We start from the raw sequence: 24,178 nt of genomic DNA on the forward strand, positions 1-24,178 counted from the left end.
TTTCGTGCCTCGCGGAGGAGAAAAATATTTACGAGAATCAAAATTGAGCCGCGCGAGCGCGCTCCAAAAACGATATATCGCCTAACCGATTCACGATTTTATTTATTTTTGACGTAAGGTGCCTCGTAAAGATGATAGCTCGAGAAAATAAAATCGGCAGATTAATCGGAAAAAGAGAGGGACTAATTCTCTTTTCCGCCGTAATTGGATGACAATTGGGGGAAGAGCGAGGTCGCGAATCAATTCAATTTCTGACCACATGGAAAGGGACAGAATGTCTTCAAAAAATCTTCCCCTCCCCTTCTCTTCCCTCTTCTTCTTCCCATTAATTACCGAGATAATCGCGTCCACATTTCAGATTTATAACGACGAACGTTCCCGTATAGGGCTGAAATTATTGCGCGAGATAAGATTTACGGGGTCCTATAAAACTGGAGTAAAGTAAGTATGTATAATACTTTCCGTCGCTGTTGTGTCTTTCCCTTCCGTGCGCATGAACGTGTTTCTCCCCGAGTTAGAACGGATTTAGAAACGGACATTAATCGTCGACGAGAATGAGTAATACTCTGAAAATACGCCTCGGGTATAATTAAAATGCCCGGGTTTATCGACCACCGATTGCCGAACTCGCGTGTGTCATCAAGTTCGTACTTTTTCTTATTGTTAAAGAAAAGAATGAAGTGGTTGAAACTGCACATTTATTAGTCGAGTTTTACATATAAATCCTGCAAAGTTACACATTTTTTTCCAGCGAGATCTGCCGCATACAATCATCGTAAAAATCGACACATTATCTTTTAAAAAAATGTTATTAAAATTTGTTAAAAATTTAAAAAAATTTATAAAAAGTTTATTAATTTATAACATTAATTTTTATAAATTTTATTAATTTTTTATAAAATTTTAATATTTTTTTTTTAAGACAATGTATTGATTCTTACAATGATTGTATCTGACAGATGACAGATCTTGCATCACTGAAAAAAAAATGTGTAATTTTGCAGGAGTATATTCATATGTAGAAAAAACTAATAAATATGCACAGTTTCAACTAATTTATTATTTTCCTTATAGGCAAAGGTAAATTTTATGTATCTTTCGATTTTATTGGTACATTCATGTACAGAGTTTACGTTAGATCCGTAGAAATATTGTTATGATTTTTTTTCATAGCCACGTTTAATCGAGATATATCTCGATAAATACGCCGCTAGATTATTATTTCATGGATGTAACTTTAATTAATCGTCCCTCGGTTGTAATTATCGTACGTTCGGGAATATTCTTTCCTCGCTCGATGTTCCGATATACTGTGGAAATACGGTACGTCGAAGCGTAAAACTAGGAGACGATCGATACTTATACATATATGTATATGGAAAACGTTACCGTTTCGAAAGATGCTATCCTAGGAGAAGATCACGTGAGGAAAGGTTATCTTTCGAGCGGAAAATAGAGAATTCCAGACACCGTTATATATAAAATGCCTCGCGTCAAATTGGAACATGTTCTCGTAAAAAAAAAAAAAAAAAAAAAAAAAAAACGTATACATTTTTCTTACTCAAATCAATCTTTTCTTTCTCTTTCTCTCGATTCGCGATACGTATCGCGCGAAATTAAAAATAAAGATGACGAGATCAAGCCGAAAATGACGAAGAGCAAGTCACGATCGCGTTGATACAGACGTTCCTTATCTCGAGAAACGATAATGACAGCTCGATTGTCGCTCTTTCACAGTCTGTAGTTTTGAAATTCTCTTCGCGATATAAAATTATCGACTTTAAAGATTTTCTTAAAAATCACGAGGTATCTATCTCTCACTCGTTCGTAAAATTTTTACCACGTCGCGATGACTCCTCGACCGACAACTCTCGCCGATTATAAATTTAATGAACGAGGTCAGAGTGGAAAGTGCGTGCGCGTCCGAGAGATTATTAATCTTTTCGATTTCCATCGGCATTGACCCTGATGCTTGCACACGTCGTCGATCCATCATCGCACACGCAGAAACATTAAAAGCGACGGAAAAATCGACCGAGGAAAAAAATAGCCCGGGGAATCATCATCCCTCGATCTCTCGTAAATCGATCGATACATTCATACGTCGTTGTAATAATTACGTAACTCGAGGCTCTAATGGCTCGGGGATTCGGCACCGTTTATCTTCGTTACGCAACAAACGAGTCGGAAAAATCCCGGCGTAGATTCGGTTCCGGCTTGGACGATGATGGGGAATCACGAGCGATCGAATCGATTGCGCTCGTCGCGGAAGTATCGGCGAGCCGATAAAGGCCGGTTCAACGGTCGCTCATCGGTCGAGAATCATGCCTTCAATGCTTCCTGCCCGTCGCGGGTTGGCAACAATGAAAGTGCTCGATTACACACGCTCGTTATGTAATTAAGATTGTTACGTGTGCGCCGGGCGGGAGCCAGCAGCGCCGCGTCACCTTGCAGCTGGATGCTGCAAGTGGACGTGCATCATTACAGACTCCTCGTATCTCTAATTTTCTAGTCTACAAATACGGAACTTCGAATACTTTCAGCAATAAGAGCAAAAAAAATATATATATAATATATGTAGGTATATAATAATATATAATTTAAAATTATATATTATATATATATTATATATATTAATATATATTATAATATAATATTATAATATAGTACTGTATTAAATATATATTAATTTATAATAATATATATATACAATTAATATCCTATGTATGAAGAGAAGCAAAGTGTATAGAAGAAACAAAAATTAATTTGTGTGATAAGTGTTATATTTATTTGATCTACAAGATTAGATGTTTAAATTTTACTTTTATCAGTTTCACTTCATAAGTGCATATTAATTTATTTATATTTAATTTACAGAATAAAATTCATATATCCATGTATTTCATTTATTTTAGAAACATTAATAAATAAAAATAAAAAATAAAGATTTAAAAAAATTAATTAAAAAAAATAAAATAAAGTAATAAAATAATAATTAATACAAAGAAAACATTTTTAAATATAATTTATATTGCAAAATGCCACTCTAAAATCATATATGTATATATTTTTTTTCTTTTTCTTCCTTCTGATTTTGATCTTTCAATTTCTCTTTTCCTTATTATTGGCCATGATTTGAAGAAAACGTGCGGGAATTCCGCGCCAAGCCTTTGTCTTCGCAAATTTCGAAACCGTATGTACAAGGTAAAGATAATTCTCGTTCGGAAAGTTTTTATCGTCGACGCTTTTATGCGCGTGCACGCACGACGGTCATCGCGATAATGGCTTTATCGCGATCAACGTCACCTGCTCGGTGTCGTCCGATATTATTACGCAGTCTCGAAGCTTCGAATCGCGAATCGGGGCTAAACAGATCGCCGATGACGCTGATAGAGCAGGCGTACACCCTAGGAGGATGTTACAGGAGAAAAACGCAAAAAATTATTTAGCGACGATTATCCCTCAAAATCACAAAATACTGTGAAAATAAGGACAAATGCGACGACAGACTTCAATTTCTAAATTAGCATCGTTGCATCTCTCTCCGCGAGGGATGCTTCCTCACTGAAAGTGATTACGTAGCTCTTGTAAGTAGCTCTTGTAAGTAGTTCTTTTCAAGTACCGCCGCCGCTGCTAATGACTTCCGTCTAACATAGGTTTCATAGAATGTGCGACCGCACGTGTAACGTCGTGAATAGATTTTATTTCTCTCTCTCTCTCTTTCCAAGTTATACAAGTAATCAAATAATATTCTTAAAAGAGAAATATTTCTCTAAATTCTATCATGAATTTTTGAAGAAATAGAAATATAACAAGTAAAAATTATAGCTTCCCTGCCTCCCCACAATTTTTCAATCGCCTCCTGTCTTTTTATCCTTCCAAATTGCGGAATTTACATAATTATAAATATATTCGAAATATCCGCGATATGAGTACATCGTTAATGAACCCTACTATTTTACACGTGCGTATTCGGCAAAAGGATCCTTTTTTAGCTGACGCATTGATTATGGAAGGTCATTGCCCGAATAATTGCTGTTTGAATAATTCGAGCGGACGGAATAGTCGCAATTCGAACAAAGCTGCGTCATTACCGTTCTTTTTTTTTTATTGTGCGCGATTTCAACTGAAACGTGATAGCAATATACCCTCGAGCCTTTAGCAACGATATCGATCGCTGAAGGAGAAAGAGAAAGAGAGGGACAAAAAGAGAGACACAGAGAAGAAAAGAGAAATATATAATTATTTCAATATTCTAGTAAACGATATTTAAAGGTATTTTTATTCCACATCAGCGGGATTATGTGACATAATGTTTCGACATTGACATTCTTGTTGGTAAGAATACAGCGAAAATTTTTACACAGAAATATCTATCCATAATTGGCATTAACAATTATTTGCGATGATAAAATTATATTATTATAATTATATCTATAATTTTGATCATCGCAAATAATTGTTAATGCTACACTGAGAGAATTTTCTTTTAGAATTTACCCTAAAATTCATGGTAATCGTAGGACAATATGGTATGGAAAAAATTTTATGAGAATTTCTCTGATTAATATATTTATCACAATAAAAATAATAATATCTATTACAATAAAATATAAAACATGTTTGATTAATTTTATTAAATTGCATAGTAAAATTAATCAAACATATTTTATATTTTATTGTAATAGATATTATTATTTTTATTGTGATAAATATTAATAATATTTTTATTGTGTGTGTTTAATCAGAGAAATTCTCATAAAATTCTTTCCACACTATATTGTTCCACGAATATATATAATTATATATAATATATATAATTATATATAATATAATATGATTGATATCGCAAACAATTATACAATTAGATAATGACTACACGTGCCTCCAGCGAGTGAATTCCTCAACAGTAAATTCCAAAGCCCCCAAAGATTGTATCGCGTACTTATGGCGTATTACACTTTGCTCGCGCCGAACAAACTGTTCAAACATCAAACATCGTCGTGAAACGAAATACGGTCAAATTCGTTATCAGCGTATATAGATATTTGTACGCCTCGTGACAACGCGTGACGAACGCATGAGTTGGCGCGATCTTTGCGACGTTTCAGCGCGAAAAAAAGTGATAACGCTGCAACGCACAAAATTTCACTCGATCTCCGGTTTCGACGACACTCTGAAGGAATTCACTGGGTTTAAAATTAAAATTCCGTGATTAAAAATTCGATAATTCGATAATCGGTGTCCGATTTACTGTAATTTATTTAGTGTACACAGAGAGGATTTTCTCTTAGAATTTACCCTGAAAATCATGGTAATCGTGGGACAATAGGGTATGGAAAGAATTTTATGAGATGTTCTCTGATTAATATTTATCACAATAAAAATAATAATATCTATTACAATAAAATATAAAATATGTTTGATTAATTTTATTATGTATAGTTTAGTAAAATCAATCATACATGTTTTATATTTCAGGGTAAATTCTAAGAGAAAATTCTCTCACTCAGTATAATTGAAATGTGTCGTATTTGTCTAATTTTTTTTAAATTTTGTGTTGTCACTCACGTGATCGACGAGTGTTTCGTTTTCGTTCGAGATATACATACATACACACATAGTACGTATATAGCCAACGTGTAGCAAGCCGATAATGCTTATGCACGACTTGCTCCGACCGCTTTGAACTTGGCGGATCTCGCAAATCGCACGGAAAACGGGGTAGTAGGTCGAGCATCGGCTGTATATCGCTCGTGTTGCTGGCGAGAATATATCCGTTTGACATTTCTTCGAGAGCATAGAATCCCTCTCTATTCCGAGATCGGCGAATCGATAACCGGATAAAGAAATTGACCCCTCCTCTTCCCCCAGGCCGTTTGATAATAACATCAAAGATGAAGGACGCGACGCGTGTAAAATCCGTCGCGATTTCGACAAGAGATAAAATGAAAATCTCCATCCACCGAAAACTTAAATCGACGTAAGTGCGAAGGTAAGCTCGGATAAGATTGCGAAAGGAGGAAAGGTAAACCTCTCTCTTCTCTCGAGACGAGGGGTTAAAATTACGCTTAACCACAGGGCAACTGCGAGAGGATTCGTTTGGCAATCCTGTTATTTTCTCGAGGATCCTTAACAAGAGCTCTCTACTCCCCAACTTCGGGACTCGCGCGTTCTTCCTTCCATCCCGCGAATGGGAGGGAAAAATCCATGTCTACTTCAATGTCCGTCAAAAAAAATTTTTTAAATATTTTATTTATTATAATTTATAATTATTTTTAATGCCAACTGTATATACAAGCTTATTATTATTATTACATATAAAATTATCGTGGCAGGATGATATAAAATGTAATTTTCATTTAATTGGGACATGTTCTAAATATATATAATGTATATATTATAACAAATATATAATATATTAATAATAATTATATTAATTATAATTATAATATTATATAATTATTATATATATAATAGTATATAGTATATTAAATTATATATTATATATATCACCAATATAGTAGTAATAATTATAAAAATAAAAGTAAGAATTTCAATTATAATTATTATGCAATTATAGCGGCAAATATTGCACACTTTTCAGTATAGCGGAATGCGCTAAACATTGTGATACGTTATCTACGGATGCTGCATGCATCATCGGCCTTATCCGCCGCATTTGTTGTGACAGCTTCGAATACAGGCGCGAAATATTTTGTCAGCCCGATTTCTCTCAAGATTTCTTACAGATATCGTGTTTTAATCGCTTCCCGTAATTATGATAGACACTATTCTTTTTTTTTCTATTTTGCTCATTTAAATACTCTGCATCGAAGACGTCAAGAAATTTTGAAAAGAATTTTGTAAAAGTTTCAAAATAGATTCGAATTGTCAAGGATAGGTCAGGTATAGTTTGAGCCAACAGAGAAGTTAATTTGGGTGATTTTTATCGGCGAAAAATTGGGTAGTTTATATATAAAAATGCGGCAGAAAACCTGCAGCATTTTTATAATCTGCAGGTGGGTATATCTGTGTGTTGCATTCGGTCTTTTCTACTGACAAGAATTCTACGAATCAATAAACCTCGCACACGTCACGATCCTGCTGGATCTTAACGCGGCCGTAATAATAATAACGAGCGGATAAAACGTCGCGCGCGACTGAAAACACTCTCGCGCAAGTTTCCCGCAATTTTCACAATTCGCTTTGGCGGCCGTCCAATCGCTCCTTGTTTCCTCGATAAAGATATAATTTAGTCCCACGAATGAACAATGAATTTTTCGCAGCGCGTGCGCGCGCGATAATAATTAATATCTACATTATAAATCGCACCTATTAAATAAATAGCATCTTTGGACCCTAGTATGAATTTTGGTGCTCGAATTTATCACACGATAACATGAAATGTAATCATTTAATTAGAATATATATTCTCAATATATATAATAAATATATAATATATTAATAATAATCATTATATTATATATATTTTTTGTGATACATATAACAAATTTATTATACGCGAGAAAATGTTGAGCTTGATTATAGTGAAATCAGGACAACAATATAAAATTATAACAATAATTTAATTTCAAAATAAAAATCCATACAAAGTTGGTCTACAAGATTAATAGAAACTTAGTTGTGTTTTCAGCGTTTCGAAAAAAATCGCGCGATAGTCGATATAAATATAAATTAATTTCTACACAGATCGAGATTATCGCACCTATTAAATAAATAGCATCTTTGGACCCTAGTTCGAATTTATCACACGATAACATGAAATGTAATCATTTAATTAGAATATATATTCTCAATATATACATATAATAAATATATAATATATTAATAATAATCCTTATATTATATATATTTTTTGTGGTACATGTAACAAATTTACTATACGCGAGAAAATGTTGAGCTTGATTATAGTGATATCAGGGCAACAATACAAAATTATAATAACAGCAATAATTTAATTTCAAAATAAAAATCCATACAAAGGTGGTCTACGAGATTAATAGAAGCTTAGTTGTGTTTTCAGCGTTTCGAAAAAAATCGCGCGATAATCGATAAATATAAATTAATTTCTACACAGCTCGAGATTCCGAAATACAACGGATGATGCGAAATAAAAATCGCCGAGTCGATTAGACGGGGAGATGGTCGAACGATCATCGAACGACGCAAAAGACAGATCGAAAAAGGAAGAACGCGGCGATAACCTCTTTACGTACACACATATATTAAACCGATATATACAAGGAGAACTCGGAAAAGCGAATCTCGCGCTCTCGAATAGAGAAGATTAACGATCCTCTATTGAGGGAATGCGCGAGTCCGTGTTCCGCTCTCGTTCGACAATGTTATTCTTAGGCGAAGCAGCTGTGAAATTAATGAAGGCGACCGCGGAAGAGAGATAGACAGATTAGGGGGAGAGAAGCGTGAAATAATCTCGCGCTCGCGAGCGCGTCACACAAAGGGATATTTCGCGTTTCTCACGCGGAAACGTCGTCTAGTGAGTAGCGGTTTTGCGAGTGATGGATGAGAGCGTTCGTTCTCTCCATCGCGCACTCGAGACGAAAAAGTCGCGAAGGGAGAGAGAGATGATGGTAGATGGTCGGAGATTCTTGACTTTCATGCCGAGTTCGAGAATTGATACTTGCGGCAAAGCTCGGAAATCGAGCCCGAGAAATTGAGATAAACGCGATACTTTTAGGTTTTCGCGAGTAAATAAGAGTCATTAACTAAATTGACGGGGGGTTTTTTTTTTATTGGATGCAGCCTATCTTTCTGGTCCATTACGTTCGGTGCAATTATAATTAATTTAATTATTTATTTATAGTAATAATTTATTTATTTATTTATTTAGAATATATTAATTAATTAATTAATTATTTATTTATGTAGAATATATGGGAAAAGTCATTACATTAATTAGAGAGGAGAGAAACGTTAGATTAACAGCAGAGATATATATATAAACTAAAATTCAATTAAAAATTAGAATCAAAATTTAAATGTCATTCTAACATATGTATATGTAAATGCTAAATCGGACGGTCTCGCGATATCGAAAAATAACTGGGTCAAAGATATTATTCACCCAGAAATATATACGTCCGATATTCTCGATAACACACACGGAACAATTAAGTAAAAGGTGTGCGCCGGGAATTGTTTTCGTATAACTTTGGTCGATCGATTCGGCGCGCAGCTATAGTAGTTTGCATATCACGTGTTTGCCACCGATCCCGATGGGCCCGGGATATTTGCCTATCTACTACGGGCGACGGTATTTGCGCGCTGTGAGATTTTCCAATTAAACCGTGATTAATTCCGTGACGGCCAGTCGGAACGTGCGCGCGTCCGGTTGTTTACTGCGGAAGTGAAAGAAGTGGAGAAAGAACGAGAGAGAGAGAGAGAGAGAAAACAAGATCGATGAACAGGGCTAGAGACCGGTCAAAATCGCGATGTTAATCTGATTTCGGTAGTTTGTCCTTCCGAAAACGTTGCACGGCCGTATAATATATAACGCGTGTATATATGTACACTGAGAGAAATTTCTCTTAGAATTTACCCTGAAAATTATGCAGGGTGTATACTCAAATTTTGTAAAAAAATTCCCTGAGAATTCTCTGATCTTCCCAGTATTTTCGTTTAAAATTTCAGGTAAAATAAAAAAAATTGTAAATGCAGCTTTTTAAAAGTTCCTTTATTGTATGCGCTTTTTAATGTTTTTTATTCATACGATTGGAAAGTTATCAAGAATGCAGTTTTTCTAGCATTTAATATTAATTTATTAATTGTAAAATTAATTTAGACGATAACAAAGTGCGATATATCCGAGTATATCATTATAGCTCTCTCTAAACGCTAAAAATATATGCAAGAATATAATATAAAATAAAAATAGAAAACAAAAAATAATTTATTATAAACGTGTTAAGGAATATTAATTTATTTAAATTAATTATTTATTAAATTATTATGTATTTATTAAATTATTTATTTCATTATATATTTATTAAATAAATAAGTACTAATTTTTTTAAATATTACCTGTTAAAAAATTGAACAATTTTTTATGAAACTTCATAAGTTCTTGATACTGAAATAGATTGTCAATAAAAAAATCGCATAAAATTATAATAAAAACTTAAATATTGTAAAGATGTGTTAGACATATGTTTCTTAAGTGTCAAATAAGAGTAAAATTATCACAAAAGGACAATTTCTTTTTATTCTTTGAATCCCAATCAAATTCCATGAGAATTCCCTGATTTTTCAAGGTAAAACAAAATTCCCTGAAAATACCAGATTTTCAAAGAAATATTAATCAGAGAAATTCTCATAAAATTTTTTTCATACCATATTGTCTCACGATTACCATGACAGCCTGTCATGGTAATCGTGAGACAATATGGTATGAAAAAAATTTTATGAGAATTTCTCTGATTAATATTTATCACAATAAAAATAATAATATCTATCACAATAAAATATAAAACATGTTTGATTAATTTGTACTAAACTGCATAGTAAAATTAATCAAACATATTTTATATTTTATTGTGATAGATATTATTTTTATTGTGATAAATATTAATCAGAGAAATTCTCCTAAAATTTTTTTCATACCATATTGTCTCACGATTACCATGATTTTCAGGGTAAATTCTAAGAGAAAATTCTCTCAGTGTACATATATATATTAACAACCGCGTTATATCCCGTTAACCAGGGGAGGTCCTGAACGGAGAAGTCCTCGACGACGAACGGAATTTACGGTACATCGCAACTTCTTTTTTCCGGATGAGAGAAAAACGCGAAAACGCGGTGGGGATGAATGGAATCGCTGTCGCGAACCGCGATTGACGGACGTATGTATGTATCAGCTGTGCAAATAAATGTGCAAACTCGTTGAAAAAAAATTGCGAGCGCGTTAGTATCCGCGATGAACTTGGACTCGTTTAGAAATTTCTAGTAATATAAATCCGCAAATATACTCTCGCTTTATCCTATAGCTAAGTGAATCATTTTACTCCAGATTACGCGACGGAATAAAAATAATGTATTATCGTCAGCGTTATTTATTCAACGTATTGCGCGAGATTACATCCTGCTTAAGTCGGCTTTAGACGATTTGCGATTCGCAACAAAATTCAAGATAGAATATTTATAATTTGACACGTGAGCGCGGGTATATAGTATATTTCATATTTTTTCAAATGTGCTTTTATTTCGCTCAACGCATTAAATTATTATAAATAGATTTCTGTCGCAGACTTTAAGCGCGAAATTATATGACAGTCAGATATCACAAAATGTGTAATAAAAACAGATATAAATAAACAGGAAAATATAAATAAACTGGGTTACATAAATAAATTTGCAACACAATGCCAAGTCGCGCAGACGACTTGGCATTGTGTTGCAAAAAAACGCATAGAGGGTCTTAAATTTCTAAAAAATAAAAAAAATAAAAAAAAGTAAAAAAATATAAATAAAACAAAATATCTGTCTAATTTATATATAATCGATAAACGTCAATGTAAATTATAAGTTGTAAAAATAATCAATTTGTATAATCAATTAAACATATCGTGTATAATCAATTTAATATATTTCCTAAACATTCGAAGAAGCGAAATATATACATGTATGAAATCTGGCCTGAATTTTATCGCTAATCACGAAGCTTTCGTCTTCAAGCAAATGCAATCGACAAATAACGCTGATGATAACAATAATATTATATTGTTATCATTTATTATTCCGTTGAAATCTGATGCATAACTCACTTAACGAGAATAAAGTGACGGAGCAATAATATTTTGCTCGAATGCAACGTCGTCGCGAGCAATACATTACATCAGAGTTGTAATTGATCGGTTTCCTTTAAAAGTAAATGATACAATCGACCGATTCCAAACCGGTGCGTGCCTAGGATACACGTGTATAATCGGGGATACATATATAAGCACAAGCGCTACTCTATTATGACGCGTTAAAAACCGGCTTCTCGCGCGCGACCTTTAACGTAACACGTCGTAATGATCGCGTTTGTGCAAGTGAAACGCAACAGTGATGAGTCACACACAGTCAGTTAGCTCCAGATTGTTGTCCTCCTCGCAACGGGGAAGCCTTGGAAGAAAATTAATCTCGTCGCGAGCGAGTAATGGAAATTAAATCGACGAGCACGTGCGTCTCGTCTCGTCTCGTCTCATAATCCGCGAGAGGGAAAGCGAACTAAAATGAATAAAAAAAAAAACGTTTCTCCTATTTCTCGCAAAATCAGTTTACTCGATACATCCTGAAGTATTCATGTTCGCGTAAAAAAATTTCCGATACACATTTGCGCGAGGCAAATGCATCGCGTTTCGCACCGATGGTCAGTTTTTTATATTTTTTTTTATAAATATATATATTTATAAAAAAATATATATATATTTTATAAATATGCTCTCAAAAAAAATGTGTTTACTTATTTTTCATAAATCGTCTCGCTCGATTATAATATACTGGATTTTTTAGAAAGATGTGCAAACGTCACGAGGAAAATTGTAAAAATGTACACACTTGGAGGTGGAAATGTGTCGACTTTCTCCGCATCTGTCAAATCGCGAAAGATCGCGAAAGATCGCGAAAGATCGCGATATCAAGGCCGTGACTATCGTCACCTGTTCTTGCGCTACGTAATTGCGACCGCGGAACGAAGTAAACTCGACGATTATATTACGTCGCAGATACAGGTACAGATACACGTCGTCACGTAACAACACGCGCGAGTTACAACGTCACAGTGTGTCACGACATTTCGCCGCATGAGCGATTATTCACGAACGCGCCTCATTAATTAATTAACTCAAGAACTATCGCGAACTCGAAAATTTTCGTCCGAGACGCGATTACTCCGATTTAGCAGGTATACTTTAATAAGCGTCTGTCGCTGCTTTTGACACTGATTTCAGAATGTTGCAAAGTTTACGTTAAATCGAATCGATCCGTTTGCGATCGTAATTTCGCGTATATAAATTTGCAGTTTGAACGCGAGCTTATCTCCTGCGCTCATGGAAAACCAAGGAGATAAGAGCTGCCAAGGTATCACTCGCGTATATCTGTTTTGTTCGCGACTTCGGGATTTTGCGTAAAAAAAAAAAAAAAAAATCGTTCAACGTTGCGATAAAAATAAAATACTCCCTTTATGCGCAAAAATTCGTTCGTCATCTTATCAACGAAGGCTCGACAATCATTGATTATCGCGTGCTTTGAGCGAAATTATATTTATTATTCATTGACCTCACTTCATTTTCTTCGCGACGTCATCCTCGACGAGAAAAAAAAAACGCGAGATTACGCAATGCTTCATCGTGCAGGCACGCGAAATATGCCACGCGTGCATGCATTATGTACGTATGTATGCGTGTGTAAATCACCATCTTCACGGTTCGCGATCACCGCCCACGCGCGTGTTCCAAGTTCGCGATGTTAACCGCGGAAGGCCGAAGTTCTTCCGAAGCGATCGCGCTCCGGAATTATCGAGGAATCTCGCGCATTTATGACTCTCTTGAGGCTACTCACGTGTCTTATCTCTCGTGCTCTACTCCGGTGATTGACGTCGATTTATCCACACTTCTTCCTCTTTCAACACTCAAACACTCGCGCGCGAAGATGGAAAGGAGGGTAGGAATTAACGGATCAATCTGCGGCAGGGTAGACTAATCGTGAGTATACTTCACTCGATGAGATTTCCACAAAATTTGCACGATACGATGATATAAAAGTAAAAAAAGAAAAGTACTGTGAGAGATACACGCAAAAATGGGGTGGAAACGATGGCGAACTGCTCTCTCTTCTCTCTCTTCTCCCTCGATTAACTGTTCTTCAACCTTCGCAAAGGCGGTGATTGCGCGACTGAGATTGTGTCGGACTCGGTGAGCGAAACACACTGAAAAGAACTCCGCGCGCACGCGTACGTACACACACCGTCCTGTATAACAGCGAGATCCGAGTATATAGGTGGTATCCGTGTGCGAGAAGGAGAGAGAGAGAGAGAACGTTTTATCCGTTCCTTCCTTGCGGATCCGTTCACCACGTTTCGACGCGTACAGAACAACGCTCGCGAGTGCCGCTGCGAGACTGGAACGCGGGGTAACATGTGCGGGCTCTTACATAGCGCAGCGATTGGTGGGGATGGGATGAGAATGGGGGAAAATCGGCGGCGGTGGCGACTGTCAGTAGTAGGGATGATCTCCCTACTTCTACTTCCCTTCGAAGTAGTGGAACTCGACGGCGAGCTGGCAAGGACGCACGAAACCTCCGACGACGATGTGTCGATCGCTCTTTCGGAGCACACGCTCGTCCCTCTTTTCCCCTGCGCTCCTCCTTTCTCTCTCATTCTCTCTTTTATTATTATTATTATCTCTGGCTGATTATATTTTGATCCGCTTGTCGTATATTTCTGGATCGCGCGCTCCTCTCGAGCGAATTTTCTCGGAATAAAATTAATTTATTTCCGTCCGTCTCTCTCTTTCTTTCTTTTTGATATTTTGTTTTGTTTCTTTTTTTTTTGTTATACTAGAACAACACAAACGCGCCATTCCTTGATTTTATATAAAAAAGAATGATATTTTTATATAAAGTTTGTTTAAACTTGATTAATATTTTTTGACAGAAATCAGCTGATTAAAGCGTTACTTTGCTATTTTACAAATATGTTATAAAAATTAAAATAATGTTATAAATAATATGTTATAATACTTTATACTCGAATAATATTTTTTGACAGAAATCAGCTGATAACTGTCAAAAAATATTAATCGAGTTTAAAGTATTATAACATATTATTTATAACATTATTATTTTAATTTTTATAACATATTTGTAAAATAGCAAAGTAACGCTTTAATCAGCTGATTTCTGTCAAAAAATATTAATAAAGCGTAAGTTTGCTAATTAAATTTTAAAATAATAATAGGTTATGAAAATTTAAATAGTAATATGTTTTAAATAATATATTATAATTCCTTGAACTCAATTAATATTTTGACATTTATCAGCTGATTTCTGTCAAAAAATATTAATCGCAGATAAGACATTATAACATATTATTTACAACATATTACTATTTTAAAATAACCTATTATTATTTTAAAATTTAATTAGCAAATTAACACTATTAATATTTTTGACAGAAATCAGCTGATTAAAGCGTTAATTTGCTAATTAAATTTTAAATTAATATGTTATAAAAATTAAAATATTATGTTTTAAATAAAATGTTATAGTATTTTAAACTCGATTAATATTTTTTGACAGAAATCAGCTGATAACTGTCAAAAAATATTAATCGAGTTTAAAGTATTATAACATATTATTTATAACATTATTATTTTAATTTTTATAACATATTTGTAAAATAGCAAAGTAACGCTTTAATCAGCTGATTTCTGTCAACAAATATTAATAAAGCGTAAGTTTGCTAATTAAATTTTAAAATAATAATAGGTTATGAAAATTTAAATAGTAATATGTTTTAAATAATATATTATAATTCCTTGAACTCAATTAATATTTTGACATTTATCAGCTGATTTCTGTCAAAAAATATTAATCGCAGATAAGACATTATAACATATTATTTATAACATATTACTATTTTAAAATAACCTATTATTATTTTAAAATTTAATTAGCAAATTAACACTATTAATATTTTTGACAGAAATCAGCTGATTAAAGCGTTAATTTGCTAATTAAATTTTAAATTAATATGTTATAAAAATTAAAATATGTTTTAAATAAAATGTTATAGTATTTTAAACTCGATTAATATTTTTTGACAGTTATCAGCTGATTTCTGTATCATTCTTTTTAACATAAAATCGAGGAATTGTACGCGCATAGCGCGCGCTTGTGTTCTAGTTCCTTTCTAAAAAAAGGCATGTTAAGTTGATTCTCGCAATTATTGTTGCCTCTTTTTCGCGATGTTAATTAGCTACCTCGATTTATGTTGTGCGTTATATTCATAGCATCGAGAGACTGTCATTGCGAGGGTTAGCAGTTTGACAGTTTGTCCAAAAAATAAAATTAATTAAAATAATAATGTTTTAAATAATATGTTTTAGGCCTGATTGCACCAACGTTATTTTGGTTTTAAGCGAGACTTAAATATGTGTCTATCTTTATCTTTCTCTGCCTAAATAAATAAAGACAAACACATATTAAGTCTCGCTTAAAACCAAAATAACGTCGGTGCAATCGGGTTTTAATACTTCAAATTTGATTAATATTTTTGACAGTTATCAGCTGATTTCTGTCAAAAAATATGAATCGCGGATATATTATAAGTATATATTATAACATATTATATTATTTACAACATATTATTACAATTAAAATAATAATATTTTGTAAGTAATATAATATATTATACTTTATCCGCGATTAATATTTTTTGACAGAAATCAGCTGATTTCTGTCAAAAAATATTAATCGCGGATAAAGTATTATAACATATTATTTAAAACATAATAATATTTTATTTTATTTTATTTTGGATAAACTGTTAACTCCTGCGATAATAGCTCGATGCTACAAATATAACGCGAATCTTGACAGCCAATGTGCATCGCAAAAAAGCGACAACAATAAACTTCGATATATGCGAGTATCGACTTTACATAACTTTTTTAGAAAAGGACGTTTACGCGTGTATATTTAGGTTTCAAGATTCACTTTTGTTTTTTATTTAATAAAAATGTAATACTATTCAATTCTTTTTTGTGTGATTCTCTCTCGCGTTACATCCTCCGCTGGAAAATTTTATTTTAGATCGTGAAACATACATTTATTTTTCTTTCTGAGAATTAATTTAAATACTTTATTCCTTTAATTATTATTTTAAAATATAACGAAACGTATAGAATAAAAAGCGTAAATATATATGTATATACAAGTGCATTTAAAGAAAAATATACAAAAATATTTATAATTTATATTATATTTTTATAATTAAAAGTCGAAAAGAATTTTAAATATATATAATGATAATTACATAATAGTTTCCCTCCCTCACACAGAAAAGTCATGAGATTTAAAGTTTGTCATATCATGAATATTTTCGTCGTCTACAAAAGAGTAAAAAAGAAGTAGATATAAATTTATCTCGAGGCATTTGAAGACGATACAGTATCGCGAAGCTTTCGAAGCTCGAATATAGGACACCGCGAAATCCGCGAGCAGAGTACATTTTACAAAATAGCATCTCGAATCGGGTTCTTTAATTCCGCTTTTACAAGCACGGGTATCCGCAGAATTTTTTCCAGAGAAGATATGATTCAAAATATTACTTCTATAATTAAAATATACACCTTTTAGTAATAAAAGCTTTTTCACCGCGATGAGGTAGGTGTATTTCGAAAGAAATTTTCTTTTTATTTTTTAGTTAAAAAAAATTGTTAAAATTTTTTTTAAATCTTTTAAATTAAAATTTTTTTTATTTTGTTATTTTTATTTTCTTTTATATTAAATGTACATGTGTAAATTCCAGCGTTTATTCGAAAAGAGAGTAAATGCTTAATTTTTCGCTGATTTCAAGGGGAGCAAATGTTACCCCTGCGGACGCCCATGTTCACAAGCTCTTTTTCGGAGCTTGTAGACATTCGACCGACAAGTAACGCATGCGAGGAGAAAAATTACTCGGCACGCAGGAAGATGCGTATCGGAACTTCCGCGATAAACTAAGGCCAGGAGAGTCTTGCATTGTGTGCGTTTGCGGCGGCGCAACCGCGAGACGAGAGAGAAATGAATTCCTTTTTGCGGCGGCGGAAGGAGACAGAGAGCGAGAGAGAGAGAGGAGAACGTTTTGTTTGGCCGCGATAATGAGAAGACTCGCGGCACCGACGTCGTTCTTGCTCGCTGAAGTCGCGGAAGCAATTCTAGAATTATTCCGCCGCCTTTGTGCGCCTTGTGCGCGGCACGAGCGTTAATTCGCGTCGCTCGTGCACGCGCGAATTCACCGCGGATGTCCCGCCTTTTGTTCGCCACCGCCGAGAGGGACAATGATACATCTCGCGAAAGCGACGCTCCTCTCCGGATTTACGTCGTCGCAATCAGCTGTTGTGTCGGGGCAAGACGATTCGTCCAATAAAAATTCAATGCCCTCTTCCCTCCCCAAAAGTCGCTCTCTCTGTCCCCTTTTCCCCTCTTTCTTGAAGAGTGGAAAGTTTTTTAAATAATTATATATTAAGACATAATATAATATATTATAATACTTTTTATCCGCGATTAATATTTTTGACAGAAATCAGCTGATTTCTGTCAAAAAATATTAATCGAGTTTAAAGTATTATAACATATTATTTAAACATAATTTTATTTTATTAATATATTTTTCGACATCATGGTCGGCCTCGCAATTACGTGAAAGTAAGAAATTATTAATTAATAACGCTCGAATGTCGCATTTCGGAGGAAGCGAGAGAGAAGCAGTTTGTAAAATTATTTCAACGCTTCGGACATGTGTATTATATACACGAATGCACGCGTATACATGCAGCCCACAATTAAGTTTGCAGGGTTTAATCAATACCTCGAAATTTACTCGACCAAATTAATTCGGCGGTAGAGAGCGAGAGGATATCGCGATACCTCGAGAAATTAAGGTATTCCGTCAATTACGAACAATAAAAAATTGGCAATTTTTAGAGGTCCGTAAATTGCAACTATCTTTAATATAAATAAGCGCGTAACAAGGAAAAGAACACATTTGCAATCAGCAGCGTTTCTCTTTCCCCTTTTCGGGCCAAAATCACCGAATTTTCGTCGCGAACTTTGCACTTGTGTCGCGCGATTTAAAGGTGGAAAATGAAGGGACATCGAATGAAGGACTGCTGTCCATCACCAGGAAGAGGAATTTATATTATATATCGTGTTCAACAGCTTCCTCCCCTTTCTCCTCTCCCCTCTTTGATGCCGGTCATTTGTTACCACCGTTGCTGCCGCCTTATCTTACTTCCGCACCGCCCGTATATACAGTTGCATCGACCAAAGAAAGAAATGATACCTCGCGTAAGCATAAATCAAGAACGTGTACAAAAAAATTTTTTTCTAGATTATTCGATTTTCCAAGAAAATTGATGTATGTCAAAAATTGGAATATTAATAATATGTTTCCTTTCAACTCGAATGATCTCGAACGATCATTGTTGCGGAATTTATTATCTAGATGGTGATTATCGATACATATATAATAAAAAATATAACACATTCACATTTAAGGGAAAAAAACAATTAATTTTTTTTCAATAGAAAATACTGCTTTTTTACATTAATATATTTTCAAAATTAAGAAATTCTAAATGGTTTTGATATACATATATAATAAAAAATAAAACACATTTACATTTACGAAAAAAAACCAATTTTTTTCAATAGAAAATGCTGTCTTTTTTACGTTCCAGGAAATATTAAACGTTCTTTTTCTCTCTTTCTTTAAAATCGGAAATATCTTGTTTATCTAATAACGGCTCTCGGCTTATTGATATAGTTTCGAAGCCGCAGTTCGATATTTCCATATCAGTTTTTTTTTTTTCTCAAAAACACGCGCGGAAAATAACGAACCGATGCCTCGATCCGATTTCCTTCTCTCTCTCTGTCGCCGATATTGCAATTTTGTCGGTACAGGTTAAACGAGAGGAATCCGCGTCACGCCATCCGGAGAAACTCATCAACGTGTTCGAGCGCGATGCACGTTTCCGGTTCACGATCGCGGCAGAAATAAATTGGGGAAAATCGGCCCGGCTCTTGGACCGGAGAGCGGAGAGATGAAAGGGAAGGAAAACAAAAACGGAAGAAAAAAAAACTTCGCGCTTCGGAACGCGGGATGAGGAGAAGTTGCTCGTGAACACATGTCAAATATTTGCGCGTGAAAAACAATTGCGTGCATCGAATTTGCACTTTGATGAACGTTAGAGAGGAGAGGCAGAGAGAAGGAAAAATTACGAGATTGATATTTCTACATATATGTATCTTGTCCCGGAATTTTTCTGCGCGATAAGAATATATCGACGGAAATGAATAAAAATTATCTATACAACTCGAGATGCCGAGATGTTTAATCATGGCTGAACACGTGAATGGAATCTCGATTCGATTCTACGAGATAAATATAAGAAAATGTGTCTCTCTGACAAACAAGCGATAATTTTATTTCTGTCGCTCTTCGAGAGAAAATATTTATTAAATCCATTATACCAATAAAAAGAAAAAAAAGAAAAAAAACAAGATTTGTTGGGTAAAAAATGAAACAAAATATAAAATAAAACACAAATATCATTAAAATACAAAATACAATGCAATTAAAATACGATTAAAAAATATAATTAAAATTAAAATTCACATTTCAATGAAGGGGGGATTTTTTTTCTCTATCTTTACTCGACTCACGATGAATAATCGAGGAGCGGAGATAAGACGCTCGCAGGCCGAATAATAATATACTACATGATAAGGCCGTAATTCGCGGTTCTAAAATGCGTGACGACGCAATTTCCGCGTCGCGATTTTTACGCCACGCGGGAATAAAATTTGCGCGCTCGCGCGATGACATAATAAATCACTCTCGCATTTAATTCGCGAGACGTTAATTTTCTTCCCGCGGAAAATTTGAGAAAATTTGATAACCATCGTTCGTTGCCATCGCGGCAAAAACGCAAACGAGTGACTCACGCGAGTTTCTGTCATTCCGATAAACGCAATCGTATTCCGCTGATACAGCGCCGGTGTTATCGTTCGCAAGAAAGGTATAACGTAATCGCGCGAGGTATATATAATATTATACCGTCGTACTCCAAATTATTAGGGCCATCAGATTATATTCGAAGATGCAATCTCGAAATTGCGGATCGCGTCGAGGGATGAAAGTATAAATTCTCAAGTATGTGGGATAAATTAACTAAATTTAAAAAAAAAGTTAACAAAATTAATAATTAATAACACTGTTCAACAAAAAATGACTTTTTTGAACACCAGAACAAGACTAGTCGTTTCTTATAATTTTTGAACGCTGAACACGAATCTGGTTTTCAAATTGCTCTTTCACGTCACAGTTTTGAGAAATTTGCAATTAAAGTTGCAAAAAGGACTATTTTCACGAACTTTGTCATATTATAGCTGCAATGTGTGACGTACTGGAGAAGTTTTCTTGCAATCAAAATAAAGTATATTGTTAGAACTTTCAACCCTCAAAAGGAATTTTCGGTGTCGGTTGTGGTTAATAAGATATCCATGGTTAAATGTGAAGTATATTACGGAAGTTAGCTGACTCATTAATGATTTATCAAGTAGCTTTTAGGTATGTTTATTTAAACTTAAGGTTTTTTAGATTAGAATTGTCAAATTTAAAATGATGGACTCAATATGACGGATGACAAAATTTAGATTGCAATCTAAACATTTTTTAACATACTAAGTTCTCCATTTCGAATTTGACAATTTTAACATTGGATTCGTACTCAGCGACCTAAAAAACCTTAAGTTTAAATAAACATACTTAAAGCTACTTGGTAAATCGTTAATAACGAGTTAACAGCTAATTTCCGCAATACACCTCATATTTAATCATAGATATCTTATTAACCACAACTGATACCAAAAATTTCTTTTGAAAGGGTCGAAAGTCCTAACAATATACTTTATTTTGATTGCAAGAAAACTTCTCCAGCACGTCACATATTGTAGCTATAATATGACAAAGTTGGTAAAAATAGCCCTTTTGTGTGCAACTTTAATAGCAAATTTCTCTAAACATTGTGACGTGATGGAGCAATTTGAAAACCAGATTCGTGTTCAGCGTCCAAAAAAATTATAAGAAACGACTAGTCTCGTTCCGGTGTTTTTCTTTTTAACAGTGTTATTAGGACCTCTCATACCATCAGACTATATTCGAAGATGCAATCTCGAAATTGCGGGTCGCGTCGAGGGATAAAAGTAAAGATTCTCAAGCACGCGGGATAAATTAATAAAATTAATAAAATGAATAATTAATAATAAACAAAATTTAACTAACTCTGTTAAATCGCTCGTTCGGTCGGTTTCGTTAGGGATCTTCCGGTCTTTCGAGGGATCGCGAAAGACCGGAGGTAGAAAGTCCCAGGATAAGCGGCAAAATGCGAAAACGCATCGTTTCGGAACATCCGGATTGTCGCAAGGCGCGCAGATTCGAGCGCACGCGTGCGTCTTGTTTTGCGTTTTGCGTAACGCGATACGCAACGAGAGGATGCACACAGAGGAGGGAAGGGGAGGGCGTTTCTGCCGCGAACGGAAATCGTATCCGCGGGTTGCGTAAGAATCGTAAGGTCTGACCGACCGACGACACAGCGTGTAATCGGTATCGCGGCTAAGTGCATGCACTTTTATACACGACAACATATATCGCGTAAAACTTCCGACGAGAATCCACAGGAGAGAGATCTTGGACTTGGTTCCCTTTCGCGATTATTGAACGCGCGATTTCCGGCGAAGCCGGAACGAGAGAAGGCGGAAGTAGATTGGGTCTATCTCTCTCGTTAGATATCTATCTCTGTCCTTTCGTTATATATTTAGATTATATCATATTATATATATATTTAGATTATATCAAATTTTATATCATCATATTTTATATATCTCATCATAATATATAAAGATATCATTATAGCTTCATATGTATATATTTTATATGATATAATATAAAAATATAATAAATACGCCCTTCTCTATGTTTGGATGCAGCTGGATCATTTTTTTATTACATCATATAAAATATATGAAAAGATGATGATACATATTTATATAATTTTATATGATGTAGTATCCAATCTGTATGCAAACATGTAAAAATTAAAAAAAAAAGTATCGCACAGAAGAATTACTGAAGAAACTTAAAAAATACTGTTGACAATTATTAGTGATGATTATCTAATATTCTATAAAATATTAAGTCTTACTGGAATTTAATAAAAAATATGATTGAATACGCCTTTCTGTACGTATTTTTTTAAAGGCTTTTATGCATTTGGATGCAGGCTAGATTATTTTTATATTACATCATATATGATGATATCTTCATATATTTTATATGATATAATGTAAAAATGATTTTTAAAAAAAATCACACAGAAGGGTTACTAAAGAAACTTAAAAAATTACTGATGACAATTAATAGTGACGATTGTTATCTAATATCCAACGAAATATTAAGAGTCCTTTAAAAACCTTTTTAAAAAATCACACAGAAGGGTTACTGAAGAAACTTAAAAAAATTACTGATAAAATAGTGACGGATTGTTATCTAATATCCTATTGAAATATTAAGAGTCTTATTGGAGGAATTTAATAAATGACAATTATTACAATACTTAATATCCCGTGATATTGCGAAATTAACGTTCGTTCGATTAACTTTACTCTCATTCGCGAACGTCATTTGCATTTCGATCGGAAGCGGTTGCCTGCGACAGGATCTACGCGCGGACGTTATTAAGACACACGCGCGCGCGTAATTCGGACGTAACGCGAGCCACGCTTCGGCGAGTACGCTTGGACCCCCCCTTCGTCCATTCATGAGATTCGCGCGGATTCTATAAGCGGCTTCACCGAGCGCGCTCGGCCGAGTCGAGTCGGTTCATTCGATTTCATTCATTTGCCGGATAATCGTCGTGTTCCTGTTTGCGGCTCAGCAGGGACGTGCCAAGCGCAATAGAGCGAGTGCCGTCCGCGGCGCTCCAAGGTCCCGAGTTCCGGAGGAGCTCCGCGGAGGAGCCCCCATTGTCTTGCTGCACCTCTCCTAAGTAAGTGAGCGATGCAGGAAGTTGCTGAGTCGCGCGAGATGACGACGCGGAATTTTCTCGCCTACTGCGACGACGGTGCTACGTCGAGATTTTATTATACTTTATAAAAGACCATCACCATGTGTGCGCGGAAGTCTTAGTTTAAGGCGTTTAAGCATTCGTTGCGTTTCAGGACCTTCGTTGTCGTCACGAGATGTTAATTTTTTTAAAATTTTGTATGAAAAATATAAATGTGGATCGAATTTTTTTTCGAAAATGTATATAGACAGATGTCATTGCTCATATGTTTGATATTTCATATTTAGCTTAATTCTCAATTAATTTTATTTTTCAATTCTTCC

The 24,178-nt window shown here is 34.4% G+C and overlaps 1 protein-coding gene across 2 annotated transcripts in view; it reads right to left on the reverse strand.

Annotated features, from left to right (window-relative positions):
• The window catches only part of LOC145936189 (uncharacterized), a 103,580-nt gene that overhangs the window by 43,654 nt on the left and 35,748 nt on the right, over positions 1-24,178 (reverse strand). The window contains exon 1 of one of the 2 annotated variants that reach the window (XM_083038115.1): positions 13,588-14,598. The exons of the other annotated variant lie outside the window; for it this stretch is intronic. The gene's annotated coding sequence lies outside the window, so the exon portion shown is untranslated. Of the gene's footprint in view, positions 1-13,587; positions 14,599-24,178 lie in introns of those variants that run through there. 2 annotated transcript variants of the gene reach the window in all.

The sequence above is a fragment of the Prenolepis imparis genome, unplaced genomic scaffold, assembly GCF_030444845.1.
Source record: "Prenolepis imparis isolate NDT839.2.m4 unplaced genomic scaffold, iyPreImpa1.0 SCAF_1, whole genome shotgun sequence".
NCBI lineage: Eukaryota > Metazoa > Arthropoda > Insecta > Hymenoptera > Formicidae > Prenolepis > Prenolepis imparis.